Raw genomic sequence first — 18,568 nt, 5'->3', positions numbered from 1 at the left:
CCCAAAATGCAGCTGGATGCAGGCAAAGAGGGGGATACTGCACTTATGGGAGATGCAACTTCCCTGCAAGACCCATTGGAAGATGCACACTGTACAGTGTGTGCTGCAAGAGATAAGGTCTGGAATCCTGCCTGAGGACAGAGTTCCCTCTTTTGTACACAATGAAATACGTAGCAAATTTATTTCCAGATAATGTCTGCTACATAATCTCTTTACCTATTCCTTGTGGGAGAGATGCCAAAGAAGGGAGGGAAAAGACTTTGTGGGTTTTGGAGCTGCCCTGAGTGGAGTTGCAGCAGCCCCGGGTCAGTCAGGGCCTCCCCACTCACCAAAGCCAACAAAGACTGAAAGATTCTCTGTCCTTGGGCAGCACTGAGGACATGATCCCAAACTTGCTGCTTCTGCACAGACCTGGAGCCAGGGCTGCCAGCTCTGAGATAGCCCAGCTCCAACCTGTCTGCACTAAGGACTGCACAAAGTCCTCCCCTGAGCCTCAGTCTGCTGCACCACACACTGAACTCAGGCAAAGTTACACCTGGTGATGTGCTTGTCTGTTTTCTTCTTACAGTCCCAGGGGTTAAAACCCTGAAATTCTCAAGCAGGACAGGGCCCTCGCTTCTGGCTGCTGGACCCACCTGCTGATGTCCCCATCTGCTGATGTCCCCTGCCCTCCCTGGCTGTGCGGTGCCCAGCTGGGCTGACAGCAGCAGTGGCAGCTGCTCCTGCTGGGTGCTGCTGGGCTGCAGCCCTGTGGTGCCAGCCCCGGTGTCTTTGGGCCAGGGGCTGCTTTTCCCAGCTTGAATAAAGACGAGCACTTTGGCATTGCAGGGCTGGGCCGTGTGTGTGTGTCCTGCTGCTGCTGCTGGAGGGCTGCTGTGCCTGCTGTCCCTGGGGCTGCCACTGCCTTGGTGGCAGCAGAAGGCCCTGGGCATGGTGCTGGGGCTGAGCAGCGCGTGTGGCCCTGGGGATGCTCCTGCCTGGCCCTGCTTTGGGGACGCTGAGCCTGGCAGTGCCTGCTGGGCCAGCCTGGGTGGGGTGCCTGTGGTGGGGCTGCCCTGCAGATGCTCCCTCTGGGGAATTGGGATCCCTGCCAGTCCCAGATGTTCCTTGTCCCCAACAGCCATGGCCTCATGTGCAGAGCTGTGCTGGGATCTCTGTCCCTTGAATGGGCATGGCCATGGCCATAGTGACCCATGGGAGCTGCCCCTGCTGCTCCTCCTTGTCCTGTTCCAGCCCACGGCTCTCCCCACTGGGGCTGTGCTGCTCCACACCCCATCCCAGCAGACAGGAGGAGGAGGAGATCATGTAGCTCCTGATTCAGGTGAGCAGTGAAAAGGCTCCAAATTTAGCATGGCCAAGAAATGTCCAAAATTTTACACACAGGTAATAAATGTGTTGTCTTTTCTCTGCCCATCTCAGGCAGTCTGGGGTGACAACACTCCTCTATTGACAGCAGTGACTTGTCCATGCTTGCAAAGCAAACCTCAGGCATTGGGATTTGAGTGACTCAATACCTGTGTGTGTCCAGGTCCAGATGCCCATGGGAGCAACTCGTGTCCCTGCCTGTTGCAGTGAAGACTTTCCCTCACAAGAGTCATGGACTCAGAGAATTTTTTACTACTAATGTTTGTATTATGATTTTTTTAAAATGTAATGTATTTTAATGTAATGTAATGTATTATAATGGCTTTTTATTACTAATGTTTGGAAAGCCCTTTGAGATCATCGGGTCCCACCATTCCCCCAGCATTAACACGTCTCCAAGTGCCACATCTATATGGCTGTTAAATCCTACCAGCGATGGTTACTCCTTCTGTGCCCTGGGCAGCCTGATCCAATGTCTGACCTCCCTTTCTTCCAAGAAATTGTTCCTAATATCCAATCTAAAACTTTCCTAGTGCTAATTAAGCCGTTTCCTCTGATGGTCTCAGCTGTGACCTTAGAGAAGACAGCCCAAACCCAAAAGCTTCCACGGCCGTTGCCTCCCAGAAGTGGACATTTTGGTGAGGGATCTTCAGACCATCCCTGCTTGCCATGGCCCTTCCTCTCCCTGTGCTCACCTGTCCTGGCACTGACCCTGCAGCTGTCACCACAAGCTCCCCTCACCTCTGCAGTGCAGATCTGTTCCCCCGGCCCAGCCTGTTGCTGCTGTGCCACAGGTGTCACAAGACGTGGGTGTTGCATGGGGACAACGGTGACATTGATTGCAGCAGGGAGGGACCAGGGCCAGCCCCAGCACCCCCACAGCCATGGGGCACTCCTGGGTTGGCCCAGGCCACTTGTGCCAGCAGCAGCTGGGGCCTGTCCCACCCACCAGCACTGCTATAAACCCAGCGTCTTTGGGCCACTGCAGCATTCCCTGGCCCCAAGGGCATCTGCACACAGCCATTCCTGTTTGCTGCTGCCTGCACACCAAGATCTTTTTCAGGAAGGTGAATGCATGGTCTCTCTCTCTGGAATCCTGCCCACTCATGGTCCCAGCTCAAAGCCCAGCACCACAGGGTCTCTGAAAAGACAAAGTGTTGGAAGCAGCCAGGTGGAATATTTGGCCATCAGAGATGGCTGGGTGCAGTGGGTCTAATGCTGGCCAAATGCCCATGCACCCACTAGAATTATTTACTCATTTTCTGCTGCTAAAACTTCAACGGGTATAAAGAAAAAAATTATTAACAGAATTAAATAAAATAAGAAGAAGAAATCCAACTAAACTTTCAGAACAATTCCCCTCCCTCCACACCCTCTTTTCTTTCCCACTGACATTGTAACAAGACAAAACCTGGGACTTTCAGTCAGTTTACCACCTCTAAAATAGTCTTTCTTCGGTTCTCTTAGGGAGAGGAATCTCTCTTGCTGTGCCATGGAGACCTTTCCACAAGAAACAGTTCCCTCGTGGCTTCAATGTAACAGTGAATCAGCTGCCCAGGAAAGGAAAATGTGTTCACAGTGTGAAAGTCCCACCCCCACCCCCGATGCCTTGCAGCTCTCCCGCAGCTGCTCTCATGGGCTATGTCAACTTATTGGGGCGATATTTTAAGGGTGAGCTGTCCTAGCACAAAAGCAAAAGTTCTCTTCATCCATCTCTGGGAAAACACAGGTTTTCCTCTTTTATTCCTGGGGCAAAATTTCTCATCTCTCTCTGTTCAAGCTTCTCATTGGATCATATGAGAACATACTGGAACATCTGCTTATTTCAACACTGGTTCTTCTGCTCACAGCTGTAGTTAGAATGGTACATCCCCCCAGTGCAATCCATGAATTACAGGGAAAAAACAAAGCCTGATATATCAATTATATCTTCACCATAGCCCCACAAGAGAATTTCAGCCCAAAAACTAAGGCATCTCCTCAATCCCCTCCCATCTAAAATTTGACTCCTTCCTCGCTGACCTCAATGTCCCATGTTGTTCTCTCATCGTGTCTTCACCCTTTCCTTTTCCTTATTCAGGAGAGAACCAGTGTGTTCTCATTTGTTCTCAAGCTTTATCAATTGAAACAGTTTTTACAGAGTTCTGCAGTGCTGAAAGTTTGATCCCATCCAGGCTCTTCATTGGGAAAATTGCTCACAGTGCCTCTCGCTGTTGGTCACGAGGTCTCTGCCAACACCGTGCAAACCGTGCTGGCCACCAGCTCTGTCACTGTGGTATTTTATGAAAATCCTTTTGGTAGGATTTTCACCTGAGAAGCTGAGAGGCCTCAGGAAAGAAATGTAAACAATAACTGTCTGATGGCTGTGGAATGTGGTCTGGAGATGGTTTACCAACAGGCGCATCTTTGATTGGTCTCACATTGTTTCTACTTGACAACCAGTCAATAGTCCAGCTGTGTCAAGGCTCAGAGCAGTCATGAGCTTTTCATGAGCTTTTGTTATCATTCCTTGCTATTCCTTTCTAGCCTTCCGATGTCTCCTTGCTCTTTCTTTTAGTATAGTTTCAGTATCGCAATTTAATATAATATATATCACAATACAATAAATCAGCCTTCTGAAACATGGAGTCAAGATTCTCATCTCTTCCCTTCATGCTGAGGCAGATACGGCTGTGCACTGTTGTCCTGGTCGTGCTGATTTTGGCCACGCAGTCATGGCCACATGGCCGCTTCCAGTCCAGGATGGCAGCAGCCACGTGGCTCTGGATGCTCCTGGCCTCAAGGCCGTCCCCAGCACCGATGGCAGCCGGTGCTGGTCCTGGCTGCATGGCTGCCCCCAGTGCCAGTACAGCCTATGGCATTTGCCAGGATCTCTGACGAAGGAAGGAATGATGCATCTGACTCCATGTTCTCAGAAGGCTAATTTATTACTTCATGATAGTATATAGTTATAGATAGCTATAGATAGCTATATATAGATAGTATATAGTATATAGTTTAGTAAAGAATACTAAACTATACTATAGTAAAGAATACAGAAAGGACACTTACAGAATGCTAAAAAGATAATAATGGAAACTTGTGACTCTCTCCAGAGTCCTGACACAGCTTGGCACCGATTGGCCAATGAATGAAAACAACTCACCAGAATCCAATGCAACAATCACCTGTGGGTAAACAATCTCCAAACACATTCCACATGTGAGCACAACACAGGAGAAGCAAATGAGATAAGAATTATTTCCATTTTCCCTGAGGCTTCTCAGCTTCCCAGGGGAAAAATCCTGGGCAAAGGGTTTTTTTCAGAGAATGTGAATGCCACAATAGCCCCCAGCCAGCACGGCCCAGCACTGCTGCTGGAAAAAAGGACCTGGGGGCTCCTTTGGGAAAGGGGCACAGTCCTGCTGGGAAGGGGCCTGAGCTGCCCCACCGGGACAGGGCCTGGCTGGGTCCCCAGTGAGGGGCTCAGCAGCCTGCTCACCACCCATCAGAGGACAGAAATCTCAGCCATGCCACATCCTCCTGCAGGCCGAGCCAGCCTGGCCACACAGGGCCTGCACAGCCTGAGAAGTTTCCTGTTCAAAGACCAGAAGGCAAGAGACCTTTCCTAGCCTCCGTTCATTTTTAAATGTGTCTTCATGGAGGCATGTTCAACTCTTTTAAGTGGTTGAACCAGGTGTCAATCTTCAAAACCAGCCAGCTGATTGGCTCCCCTGGGACAGGGAACCACCCCCACGGCCTGTGGACCGGCCCCCAACTGAAAACCAGACTTCGTTAAACCGCGACGCTGGAAAGAGAATAAAAGCCTTCATGTGAGTCTAAGAGGCCAGAACTTGTGGAAAGTGGACCTGAAGTTTCCTAAGTACAGGAGAGACTGGAATGGTGCCTTGATGGTGCAGAAGGGAGACAAGATCTTTGCTGGGGGAATGGGGGCTTTCCCTAAGAAAGGAAGGAGATTCTATTCCCACAGCAGTGCAGAGATTTCCCGTAATTTCAGGCTTTCAGCAATTCCAAAAGCAATTTTATCTGCCTCTCCCAAATTTCACTGGTCTTTTGTTTGGTTTGAATTGGCAACTGTTGACCTCAGTTCTGTGGTCTGTGCTGTGGGGAAAGGTCTTTGGGAGAGCTCTGAGGGAGGTCATGGGAATGAATCCTCTTAGGTCATTGATTTCCTATAGACTAAGACATAGTGGAATACCCCAGGCATTGAAGGCTGGCACAGACCTAAGAATTGTTTTAAAGACAAAAGGAGAGGAAACCTCATTTCCTGTGGCTTGGAGGCAGCCCATCCACAGTTTGGTGAACCACAGAGCCCAGGCTCCTGCCCCACCTGGGGTCCTGCATGTCCCCATTGCCCTGGTGTCCCCTCTGCAGCCCTGTGAAGACCCAGGAGAGGCAGCAGCCATGAAGATCCTGTTCCTGCTCTTCCCCCTGCTCCTTCTGCTGGTCCAGGGTGCTGCAGGTGAGAAGGGAAGAGGGGAGATGGGGGAAAGTGTGAACAACCAGCAGTGGGAATTCAATGTCCCTGGAAGTGACCATGCTTGTGGGAATGATGAGAAGGTAATGGGGTATCAAGATCAAAGCTGTTTTTTTGAGTGAGTTTCCAGATGGACACTGATTTGGGGTGGAGTGACTCAATGGGAAAAAAAAGCCTGGCCTGTTCTGTGAGTCAGGAAGGGGTTTGGTTTCAGGCTCCAAGCCTGCACTCAGCTATTCCTGTTTAGGAGTCTCTTGCCCTGCACAGGGATGGCAGAGAGCCCCAGGGGGTGTTTGGATGGGGGGGTTTCCTGGGACACAGAAGTGACACTTCTTACGCAGTGGTTCATCCACTGAGTGTTCCAAATCCTCATCACCCCAGGGGATAATCCCTGCAAGAGCTGGACAAGGACTTTTCATCAGAGGTCACACAAATCATGGCAGAGCCAGAACAGGGATGTGGGATGTAAGGAGTCCTGCCAGCAGGACTGCAAGCTCACCCCACTCTGCCAGATTACTGCTGTAATTATTCTGTGTATGTCTTTCCTCATGGAAACAGGGAGTAGAATTCAATGCAGAGAGAGAGGAGGAATCTGTTCTTCTGTAAGATGTCGCCCCCCTCTAAGAACTATTGGAAGATGTACAGACACAGCCTTGTGCTGCAAAAGGTAATATCTGGATTTTCTGGCTGAAGAGAGTTTTCTCTTTTTTCCACAGAAGAATCTGTTACAAATTTCTTTATTGATGACTCATGATAAATACTCTCCTGCATTTATGCTTTGAGAGAGATGCTCAAAAATGAAAGGGAAAAGGCTTTGGGGGTTTGGAGGTGTCCTGAGTGGGGCTGAAGGAGTGCCAGGACAGCCAGGGCCTCCCCACTCACCAAAGCCACCAAAGAGAGAAACATTCCCTGTCCTTGGGCAGCACCGAGGACACGATCCCAAACTTGCTGCTTCTGCACAGACCTGGAGCCAGGGCTGCCAGCACTGAGATAGCCCAGCTCCAACCTGTCTGCACTAAGGACTGCACCTCACCTCCCCTGAGCCTGAGTCTGCTGCAGCACAGCCCGGGCATTGCAGGGCAGGGGAGAGAGTAGCAGGGAAAGTTACACCAGGTGATGAGCTTGTCTGTTTTCTTTTTACAGTATGTGGACTTGAAACCCTGAAATTCCTAAGCAGGACATACCCCTCACTTCTGGCTGCTGGACCCATCTGCTGATGTCCCCACCTCCTGATGCCCCTATCTGCTGATGTCCCCTGCCCTCCCTGGCTGTGCGGTCCCCAGCTGGGCTGACAGCAGCAGTGGCAGCTGCTCCTGCTGGGTGCTGCTGGGCTGCAGCCCTGTGGTGCCAGCCCCGGTGTCTTTGGGCCAGGGGCTGCTTTTCCCGGCTTGAATAAAGACGAGCACTTTGGCATTGCAGGGCTGGGCCGTGTGTGTTTGTCCTGCTGCTGCTGCTGGAGGGCTGCTGTGCCTGCTGCCCCTGGGGCTGCCACTGCCTTGGTGGCAGCAGAAGGCCCTGGGCATGGTGCTGGGGCTGAGCAGCGCGTGTGGCCCTGGGGATGCTCCTGCCTGGCCCTGCTTTGGGGACGCTGAGCCTGGCAGTGCCTGCTGGGCCAGCCTGGGTGTGGTGCTTGTGGTGGGGCGGCCCTGCAGATGCTCCCTCTGGGGAATCGGGATGCCTGTGCTGGTCCTGCCAGTTCCATGTGTCTGCTCTCCCTAACAGCCACAGTTTTATATGCTAAGTTGTGTTGGGGGCTGTCCCTTGAGCGGGCATGGCCATGGTGACCCGAAAGAGTTGCCCCTGCTGCTCCTCCTTGTCCTGTTCCAGCACCACAGCCCTTCTTGCTGTGGCTGTGCTGCTCCACACCCCATCCCAGCAAACAGGAGCAGGAGGAAGCTGTTCAAATCTTGGGCTGGGTGACATTTGAAATGGTGCCATTGCTGTGGAAATTACCACATTTGTTTTCCCTTGGGAGTATGCAGAATGTCCTGGCCTCTCTGCCCATCTCAGGCAGTCTGGAGTGACAGTTCTCTGGTCCATGAAAGGCAAGGGCTCTCCCTGTCTGTAGAGCAAACCTCAGGTGCTGGCATTTGAATGGTTCACTACATATTTGCGTCCATGTACTTGTGGGTATAATGGTAACTGGGGACCCTGCCTGGCTCAGGGACAGCTTTCTCTCCCAGGAATCAGAGAGTCATAGAATTAGTGATGTTGGAAAGGCCCTTTAAGCTCATTGAGTGCAACAATTGCCTCAGCACTGCCAAGTCCACCACTAAACCAAGTCCCTAAATGCCACATCCAGATGGCTTTTAAATACTCCAGAGTTGGTAATTCTGCCACTTCTCTAGGCAGCCTGTCCCAAAACTGATTACTGATTCTTCAAAGAAACTGTTCCTAATACCCAATCAGATCTTTCCCTGGTGCTGATTGTGGATATTTCCTCTGCTAAATTGTTGACATTGCTCTCTAGAACTGGATAGTTTGGTGAGAGATGTTCATATCAACCCTTCTTCCTGTGTTCTTTCCTTCCCCTGTGCTAAACCTGAAATTTTATTTTGTCCCTCTTCTCTACAAACTATGCAAACAAGGCTGTTGAGGTGAAATGAGAGGTAAATCTTTCACCGTACAAAGATGAGCACATTTGCAGTATTCAGTCTGATCTTCCACATCCCACTCTGGGTATTTGTAGACTTAATAAAATGAGAGGACACAAAGAAGGAAGCGTTTTCCTCATTTCTCCTCTTCCCAGCATGAATCACTCTTCCTTGTCCATCCCAGCCCTCTCCTGCCCCACAGCCTGTTGCTGCTGTGCCGTGGATGTCACAAGAGGTGTTGCATGGGGACAACGGTGACATTGATTGCAACAGCCCCAGGAGGCACCTCAGCCTCTGGCCCTGCAGCAGGGAGGGACCAGGGCCAGCCCCAGCACCCTCACAGCCATGGGGCACTCCTGGGTTGGCCCAGGCCACTTGTGCCAGCAGCAACTGGGGCCTGTCCCACCCACCAGCACTGCTATAAACCCAGCGTCTTTGGGGTCTTGCAGCATTCCCTGGCCCCAAGGGCACCTGCACACAGCCAGGTTCCTCTTGGGTTTGCTACTGCCTGAACATCCAGACCTTCTCCAGGCAGGTGAGTGCATGGTCTTTCCCTGGAATGCTGCCCACTCAGGGTCTCAGCTCAAAGCTCAGCAGAGGAGAATCTCCTGAAGCACAAATTGCTGGAAGAACCCAGGTGCAAAATTTGGCCATCAGAGATACCTGGGAAAGAGAATAAAAGTCTTAATAGTCTATGAGTCTATGAAGTCTATGAGTCCAGATCATGTAGAAAGCGAACTTTTGGTTTCCTAAGTGCAGGAGAGACTTGGTTGGAGCCTTTGCTGCAAGAGGGAGATGAGATCATTGTTGTGAGAATGGGGGACTTCCTTATTAAAACAGGGAGGCACTTTTACCAAATCAGTATGGATATTTCCCATCATTTCATGCTTTCAATTACTGCAAAAGGTTGATTTCTTCTCCCATTTCTGGCCACTTCCCTGCCCTCTGGCTGCTCCCTGGGTCAGTGCTGCCCAGGGCAGGGGCAGCAAGTGTGGGGCTGGGGAATGTCCTTGCTGGGAATCTTGAGAATGCTCTGGAACTGGGGATGGGCACTGCCAAGCTGAGCTGGGAGAATATTCTTGATCCCAGGGAAGCAGAGTTGGTTGGGCAGGTGTTTGGGGCATGTGTTTGATACATAAAGTCAAAGGAGGAACAGCCCTGTATTGCCATAATTTCAATGGCAATTTTATCTCTGCATTTCCCAAATTTCACTGGCCATTTATTTTGATTTTGTCAGCAACAGTGGGTCCCAGATCTGCAGTCTATGCTCTGGGAAAAGGTTTTAAAAGACCTGTGAGGAAGGTAATTGAATCAGCATAGGTTATTTATTTCCCAGAGACTGAGACAGTGGAATACTCTCAAGGTCTGAAGGCAGGCATACACCTGAGAATTGTTTTTAGGGAAAGGTAAAGGAAACATGAACAGATGTGGCTGGAGGCAGCCCCTCTGCACTTTGCTGAGCCACAGAGCCCAGGTTTCTGCCCCACCTGGGATCCTGCATGTCCCCATTGCCTTGGTGTCCCCTCTGCAGCTCTGTGAAGACCCAGGAGAGGCAGCAGCCATGAAGATCCTGTTCCTGCTCTTCCCCCTGCTCCTTCTGCTGGTCCAGGGTGCTGCAGGTGAGAGGGGAGGAAGGGAAGGTGGGGAGAAAGTGTGAGCCCTATCAGGGTAATTCAATATCCCTGGAAGTGACTGTGTTTGTGGGGATGATGAGAAGAAAACAGGGGATTGAGATCAAAGGGGTTTTTCAAGTGAGTTTCCAGCTAGACACCAGTTTGGGTTGGAGAGAGCCCATGGAAAGAGAATCCTGGCTTCTTCTGTGGATTGAGAAGGGGTTTGGTTTCAGGCTCCAAGCCTGCACCCAGCTGTTCGTGTTTGGGACTCTCTGGATGTTCTCTTGCCGTGCAGAGGGATGGCAGAGAGCCCCATGAGGTGTTAGGATGGGGGGTTTCCTGCGCCACAATGGTGACATTTCTTACCCAGGAGTTCATCCACTGAGTGTCCGAAAACCTCATTGCCCCAGGGGATGATCCCTGTAATGGCTGGACAAGGACTTTTCATCAGAGGTCACAGAAATCATGGCACAACCAAGACAAGGGATGTGAGGAATCCCTTACTGCCTGGCAGCTGTGCTGGTCCAGGCAGAGTTAGGAACACAGCTGGAGCCAGCACGACTCTTCCTCAACCTCACGCTGATCCTTTCTACTCTCTGTTCCAGTGTGTCTCCAGTTAAGGGTCACAGGGATTTTCGAGGGGAGACAAATTGCAATTGAAGATGTGACTGTAGGGGGGACTGTAGGGGGTTGGAGATGAGCCCTTCTCTTGGCCTGAAACTCATGGGGAGCATCAGCCTGACTATAACATTGCTCTCCTTGATTGTTGCTTTAATGGTTCATGTGTGCCTTTCCTCGTGGAAATAGGAAGTGAACTTCAATGCAAACAAAGAAGAGGGTACTGTTCTTTTGGGAGATGTGTCCCCCCTGCAAGGCCTATTGGTAGATGTACAGGACAAACCATCTGCTGCAGAGGGTAAGCTCTGGAATCCTGGCTGGGGGAAGATTCATCCTTTTTCCCTAGAAAGAATCTGTTACAAATTTCCTTCTTGCCAACGGCTGAAAATACTCTCCTGCATTTATGCTTTGTGGTAGATGCCAAAAAAAAAAAAAAAAAAGGGAAAAGACCTTGATGGGTTTGGAGCTGCCCTGGAAGAGGGACTGCCAAGCCTAGGTCAGCCAGGGACTCCCCACTCACCAAAGCCACCAAAGAGAGAAACATTCCCTGTCCTTGGGCAGCACTGAGGACATGATCCCAAACTTGCAGCATCTACACACACCTGGAGCCAGGGCTGCCAGCTCTGAGATAGCCCAGCTCCAACCTGTCTGCACTAAGGACTACACAAAGTCCTCGTCTGAGCCTGAGTCTGCTGCAGCACAGCCTGGGCATTGCAGGGCAAGGGAGAGAGTGGCAGGGAAAGTTACACCAGGTGATGTGCTTGTTTTCTTTCTTCCTACAGACTCTGGGGATGAGACCCTGAAATTCCCAAGAAGGACATCCACTCACTTCTGGCTGCTGGACCCATCTGCTGATGTCTCCCCCTCCTGATGTCCCCTGCCCTCCCTGGCTCTGTGGTGCCCAGCTGGGCTGACAGCAGCAGTGGCAGCTGCTCCTGCTGGGTGCTGCTGGGCTGCAGCCCTGTGGTGCCAGCCCCGGTGTCTTTGGGCCAGGGGCTGCTTTTCCCGGCTTGAATAAAGACGAGCACTTTGGCATTGCAGCGCTGGGCCGTGTGTGCGTGTCCTGCTGCTGCTGCTGGAGGGCTGCTGTGCCTGCTGCCCCTGGGGCTGCCACTGCCTTGGTGGCAGCAGAAGGCCCTGGGCATGGTGCTGGGGCTGAGCAGCGCGTGTGGCCCTGGGGATGCTCCTGCCTGGCCCTGCTTTGGGGACGCTGAGCCTGGCAGTGCCTGCTGGGCCAGGCTGGGTGGGGTGCCTGTGGTGGGGCTGCCCTGCAGATGCTCCCTCTGGGAGAAGAAAAACACTGTTGTGGTGTTTACAGGCCCAGATACCATTTGTTTCTCAGTACCCTACTCCCATGCCAGAAGACATAGACAGGGAGTTGTAGACATAGTGGCAAAGTCTCTTCCCAAAAATATCCACAGCTTTGCTATAAGGTCCCAGCTCCAGGCCCAGCTGCAAAACCTGCAGTAGGAGCCATTCCTTAAATGGATGGCAGTGAAGACCCTCAGGGAGCCTGACACAGCTACGAGGAGAACTCACATGGGACTCATGAGCTTGATGGGGATAAAATAAATACCTGAACCAAAAGATTTGCTGTGCCTTCTTTCATTTGCATTTTTTCTACATGAAATACTCAGTATCCACAGCACCGCTTCACGTCAGCATCACTTGAGTCCTCCATCTTTCTATACATTCAATTCATTATTATCATGTCTGCTGCTGTCTGCAGCATTGGAAGGGGAAGACCACAGAGGCCAGGCTGGAGTTACAGGCAGCCCAAAAGTTCCTTTTCCTGTTTCTCCCCCTCCACCAGAGAACAAGAGGCTTTGTTTTCCTCTTCCGACACTTCTGACTAGGATTCCCAACCCAGGGCCTTGTGTCATCCTGCCTTGTGTAAGGACTCTGCTGTGCTGTTGTTTGTGGGACACATGCAGGGCTAAAGGGACACATCCAAGGACACAGACACAGACCCTGCTCACTGGAAACTAGCACCAATCTGCTGCTCTGGCATAGAATGGAACCTTTTCTGAGTCCCTTCAAGAAACCCTCCCAGTGAACCCATTATCAGTAATGTGGGGGTGCCCCATCAGCAGAGGTGGTGCCTCTGCTTCTGCTGAGAGTCCAGAATCCCTCTCTGGCATTTTTTATGATTGTCACCTTGTCACTGTGACTTCACATCTTCACATCTCAGGGCTGTGCATGAGAAAATGCTTGTAGTTTGGGGGGACCAGATTGCTCTGCCAAACACCTGGAGAAGGAGCTGCCAACTTGGGCACATGGCACAGACCCTCCTGCCTGGCAAGGACTGTCATTTCTCCCAGTGGCATGGCAGGCATCGAGCACACTGCATTGACAAGTGATGGCTGCATCCAGCTTGTATTTCTTCACCTTGGTTGGCAAAAAAAGGAGGCATGATTTTGTTTGATCACCTGCTTTACAGAATTTGTTATCTATCCTGATGTTCCTCTCAGTTTATCAGAAGCATCACTAGAGTGAGCACTGCTTATCCCCCTTACATGTCAGGTGCACGGAGCTGTTGTCTAGTAAGATGTTCTTGAAGTTTCCATAATTGTTTTCCATATTTTGTGACTATTTGAATATCCTACACCAGGTGGTTTTTCAATCAGAGAAGCAAAGACAAAGGATAGGACAGAATGAAATGTTTTCACATTGACAGAGTTTAACTCAGATATATTAGGAAGGAATCCTTCCCTGTGACGGTGGTGAGGCCCTGTCACATGTTGCCCAGAGAGACTGTGGCTGCACCTGGATCCCTGGAAGTGTGCAAGGCCAGGTTGGACGGGGCTTGGAGCATCCTGGGATAGTGGAAAAGGTCCTTGCCCATGGTGTGGGGTCAAATGAGATGATCGATGATGATTAAGGACCCTTCCAACCCAAACCATTGCAGAGGTGATCCTGTGAGCCTATGCAAGAACAATTCTGCTCCCCAGGACTGCACTGGTTGCTGTGCCTGCACCCACCAGTTCCTGTGCCCATCCCAAGGATTTCCCTGCTGGCCCCACAGCCCGTTGCTGCTGTGCCACGGGTGTCACAAGAGGTGTTGCATGGGGACAACGGTGACATTGATTGCAACAGCCCCAGGAGGCACCTCAGCCTCTGGCCCTGCAGCAGGGAGGGACCAGGGCCAGCCCCAGCAGCCCCACAGCCATGGGGCACTCCCGGGTTGGCCCAGGCCATTTGTGTCAGCAGCAACTGGGGCCCATCCCACCCCTGGAAACAAAGCAAAACCGGCGTCTTTGGGGCCCAGGGACACTCCCTGCGCTGGACTCTTCACCCAAGTGATTCCAGCTTGGTTTGTTGCAGACCATTTCTGCCTTGGTGTGCTCTGAACCAACACCTTTCTCAGGTAGGTTGCTGGGGAGTCACTTCCAGACCAACAAGACTCTTCCCTGCCCTCCTGTTCCTTCCTGGGTCAGTGCTGCACAGGGATGGGGAGTGGGCCTAGTGAGGATCCTGGGAATGATCTGGAGTTGAGGATGGATACTTGCAAGCAGAGCTGGGAACACTTTGCTGACTTCAGGGGATTGTGCAGGGTGTTTGGGTACCCACCTTTGGGCTGACTTGGTCAATGGACAGCTTTGGATAAGAGTTCATTTCGCTTGGCCTCTCCAGGCACAAAGAGTCCCCTAAATCCTTGACCCTGCTTTGGTTCCTGGTGTGTTCCCTCTGCAGCCCCAAGAAGACCCAGGACAGGCATCAGCCATGCGGATCCTCTACCTGCTCTTCCCCTTGCTCCTCCTGCTGGTCCACAGTGCTGCAGGTGAGAGGGACAGAGGGGACATGGCTGAGCTGGGAACCCCCACCAGAGGGGTTTGTCAGGTCCTGCTAAGTGACCACAATTCTTAGGTATTCATAATATTTGGGAGGGATTTGCTGTGAGGAAGGTCTGGGCAGCTGAGGATCCAGCACAACAATTCCTGTAGCTCCTGCTGCTCTTTGCCTCTGACTTTCCCCACATGCACACATTGCTGTAGAAAACATGAACTTTTGACTGGAGAATTTAAGATGTTGGGTTTGTTGCTCAGCTCCCATACAAGACTGGGACTCAGAGCCAGCAGCAGCTGCTCTGGAACCAGACATATTTTTGATATTTATGCCACATTATCTTTGAACTTTTTCACTGAGCAGGGTCCTCCTTGGAGCCAACAAACAAGGAACAATGTCAGCGAGAAAATGGGTACTGTGGATTTTTGAAGTGCAAGTTCCCCTTTGTCATCAAAGGAAGCTGTTCCAGGTTCTTCTTTTGCTGCAAAAAGTAAGTTTTGGAACTACAATAGTTTCTGTCATGGCAGAAGATGTTTAAGGGCCCCTGAGTAGCTAAAGGATCAGCACCCTTGAGGATTGAAGGTAGAGAGGAGGTGAGGGAACGAAACATGCTTGGAGCTGCCCTGAGAGGGGCTGCAACAGCCTCAGGTCTGCCAGGGCCTCCCCACTCTCCTCCAGTCCCCATGGCCCCTTTCAGGTTCTGCAGAGGAGTTGCCAGAGCCACCAAAGAGGGAAACATTCCCTGTCCTTGGGCAGCACTGACGACATGATCCAGATCTGGCTGCATCCGCACAGACCTGGAGCCAGGGCTGCCAGCACTGAGATAGCCCAGCTCCAACCTGTCTGCACTAAGGACTGCACCTCACCTCCCCTGAGATTGACTCTGCTGCAGCACAGCCTGGGCACTGCAGGGCAGGGGAGAGAGTGGCAGGGAAAGTTACACCAGGTGATGAGCTTGTTTTCTTTCTTCCTACAGTCTCTGGGGATGAGACTCTGAAATTCCCAAGCAGGACATGGCCCTCACTTCTGGCTGCTGGACCCACCTGCTGATATCCCCACCTCCGGATGCCCCTATCTGCTGATGTCCCCCCCTCCTGATGTCCCCTGCCCTCCCTGGCTGTGCGGTGCCCAGCTGGGCTGACAGCAGCAGTGGCAGCTGCTCCTGCTGGGTGCTGCTGGGCTGCAGCCCTGTGGTGCCAGCCCCGGTGTCTTTGGGCCAGGGGCTGCTTTTCCCGGCTTGAATAAAGACGAGCACTTTGGCATTGCAGGGCTGGGCCGTGTGTGTTTGTCCGGCTGCTGCTGCTGGAGGGCTGCTGTGCCTGCTGCCCCTGGGGCTGCCACTGCCTTGGTGGCAGCAGAAGGCCCTGGGCATGGTGCTGGGGCTGAGCAGCACGTGTGGCCCTGGGGATGCTCCTGCCTGGCCCTGCTTTGGTGACGCTGAGCCTGGCAGCACCTGCTGGGCCAGCCTGGGTGGGGTGCCTGTGGTGGGGCTGCCCTGCAGATGCTCCCTCTGGGGGAACAGGAACACTGTTGTGGTGTTTACAGGCCCAGATTACATTCGTTTCTCCATACCCTACTCCCATGCCAGAAGACATAGACGGGGAATTGTGGGCATAGTGGCAAAGTCTCTACCCAAAAATATCCACAGCCTTGTTATAAGGTCCCAGGTCCAGGCCCAGCTGCAAAACCTGCAGCAGGAGCCATTCCTTAAAGAGATGGCAGTGAAGACCCTCAGGGAGCCTGACAGAGCTACAAGGAGAACTCACATGGGACTCATGAGCTTGATGGGGATAAAATAAATACCTGAACCAAAAGATTTGCCGTGCCTTCTTTCATTTGCATTTTTTCTACATGAAATACTCAGTATCCACAGCAGCGCTTCACGTCAGCATCACTTGAGTCCTCCATCTTTCTATACATTCAATTCATTATTATCATGTCTGCTGCTGTCTGCAGCATTGGAAGGGGAAGACCACAGAGGCCAGGCTGGAGTCACAGGCAGCAAAAAAATTCCTTTTCCTGTTTCTCCCCCTGCACCACAGAAAAGGAGGCTTTGGTTTCCTCTTCTGACACCTCAGACAAGGCTTCCCAATCCAGGGCCTTGTGTCATCCAGCCTTGTGTAAGGACTCTGCCGTGCTGTTGTTTGTGGGACACATGCAGGGACAAAGGGACACGTCCAAGGACACAGACACAGACCCTGCTCACTGGAAACCAGCACCAATCTGCTGCTCTGGCACAGAATGGAACCTTTTCTGAGTCCCTTCAAGAAACCCTTCCAGTGAAGCCACCATCAGTAATGTGGGGGTGCCCCATCAGCAGAGGTGGTGCCTCTGCTTCTGCTGAGAGTCCAGAATCCCTCTCCCACAATTTTTATGATTGTCACCTTGTCACTGTGACTTCACATCTCAGGGTTGTGCATGAGAAAATGCTTGTAGTTTGGGGGACCAGATTGCTCTGCCAAACACCTGGAGAAGGAGCTGCCAACTTGGGCACATGGCACAGGCCCTCCTGCCTGGCAAGGACTGTCACTTCTCCCAGTGGCATGGCTGGCATTGAGCACACTGCATTGACAAGTGATGGCTGCATCCAGCTTGTATTTCTTCACCTTGGTTGGCAGAAGAAGGAGGCATGATTTTGTTGGATCACCTGCTTTACGGAATTTGTCATCTATCCTGGTGATCCTCTCAGTTTATCAGAAGCATCACTAGAATGAGCACTGCTTATCCCCCTTACTTGTCAGGTGCACGGAGCTGTTGTCTAATAAGATGTTCTTGAAGTTTCCATAATTGTTTTCCATATTCTGTGACTATTTGAATATCCTATACCAGGTGGTTTTTCAATCAGAGAAGCAAAGACAGAGGATAGGACAGAATGAAATGTTTTCACATTGACAGAGTTTAACTCAGATATATTAGGAAGGAATCCTTCCCTGTGACGGTGGTGAGGCCCTGTCACATAGTGCCCAGAGAGACTGTGGCTGCACCTGGATCCCTGGAAGTGTGCAAGGCCAGGTTGGACGGGGCTTGGAGCATCCTGGGATAGTGGAAAATGTCCTTGCCCATGGTGTGGGGTCAAAGGAGATGATCTTTCAGATCCCTTCCAACCCAAACCATTGCAGAGGTGATTCTGTGAAAGAAGTATTCTGCTCCCCCAGGACTGCACTGGTGCTGGTGCCTGCACCCACCAGTTCCTGTGCCCATCCCAAGGATATCCCTGCTGGCCCCACAGCCCGTTGCCGCTGTGCCACGGGTGTCACAAGAGGTGTTGCATGGGGACAACGGTGACATTGATTGCAACAGCCCCAGGAGGCACCTCAGCCTCTGGCCCTGCAGCAGGGAGGGACCAGGGCCAGCCCCAGCAGCCCCACAGCCATGGGGCACTCCCGGGTTGGCCCAGGCCATTTGTGTCAGCAGCAACTGGGGCCCATCCCACCCCTGGAAACAAAGCAAAACCGGCGTCTTTGGGGCCCAGGGACACTCCCTGCGCTGGACTCTTCACCCAAGTGATTCCAGCTTGGTTTGTTGCAGACCATTTCTGCCTTGGTGTGCTCTGAACCAACACCTTTCTCAGGTAGGTTGCTGGGGAGTCACTTCCAGACCAACAAGACTCTTCCCTGCCCTCCTGTTCCTTCCTGGGTCAGTGCTGCACAGGGATGGGGAGTGGGCCTAGTGAGGATCCTGGGAATGATCTGGAGTTGAGGATGGATACTTGCAAGCAGAGCTGGGAACACTTTGCTGACTTCAGGGGATTGTGCAGGGTGTTTGGGTACCCACCTTTGGGCTGACTTGGTCAATGGACAGCTTTGGATAAGAGTTCATTTCGCTTGGCCTCTCCAGGCACAAAGAGTCCCCTAAATCCTTGACCCTGCTTTGGTTCCTGGTGTGTTCCCTCTGCAGCCCCAAGAAGACCCAGGACAGGCATCAGCCATGCGGATCCTCTACCTGCTCTTCCCCTTGCTCCTCCTGCTGGTCCACAGTGCTGCAGGTGAGAGGGACAGAGGGGACATGGCTGAGCTGGGAACCCCCACCAGAGGGGTTTGTCAGGTCCTGCTAAGTGACCACAATTCTTAGGTATTCATAATATTTGGGAGGGATTTGCTGTGAGGAAGGTCTGG

The 18,568-nt window shown here is 52.0% G+C and overlaps 2 long non-coding RNA genes across 2 annotated transcripts; both read left to right on the top strand.

The window, feature by feature from the left end:
- The first annotated feature begins 9,819 nt into the window (after positions 1-9,819).
- On the top strand, positions 9,820-11,707 carry LOC119699400. The gene is made up of 3 exons (XR_005256403.1): positions 9,820-10,055; positions 10,857-10,965; positions 11,450-11,707. It is a non-coding gene; the product is annotated as an uncharacterized LOC119699400 (long non-coding RNA).
- Positions 11,708-13,855: 2,148 nt separating this feature from the next.
- Positions 13,856-15,720, top strand: LOC119699399. The gene is made up of 4 exons (XR_005256402.1): positions 13,856-14,034; positions 14,361-14,448; positions 14,817-14,943; positions 15,430-15,720. It is a non-coding gene; the product is annotated as an uncharacterized LOC119699399 (long non-coding RNA).
- Positions 15,721-18,568: the final 2,848 nt, after the last annotated feature.

This window comes from Motacilla alba, chromosome 3 (assembly GCF_015832195.1).
Source record: "Motacilla alba alba isolate MOTALB_02 chromosome 3, Motacilla_alba_V1.0_pri, whole genome shotgun sequence".
NCBI classification, from domain to species: Eukaryota; Metazoa; Chordata; class Aves; order Passeriformes; family Motacillidae; genus Motacilla; species Motacilla alba.
This window is presented reverse-complemented; position numbering and strand designations above follow the sequence as displayed.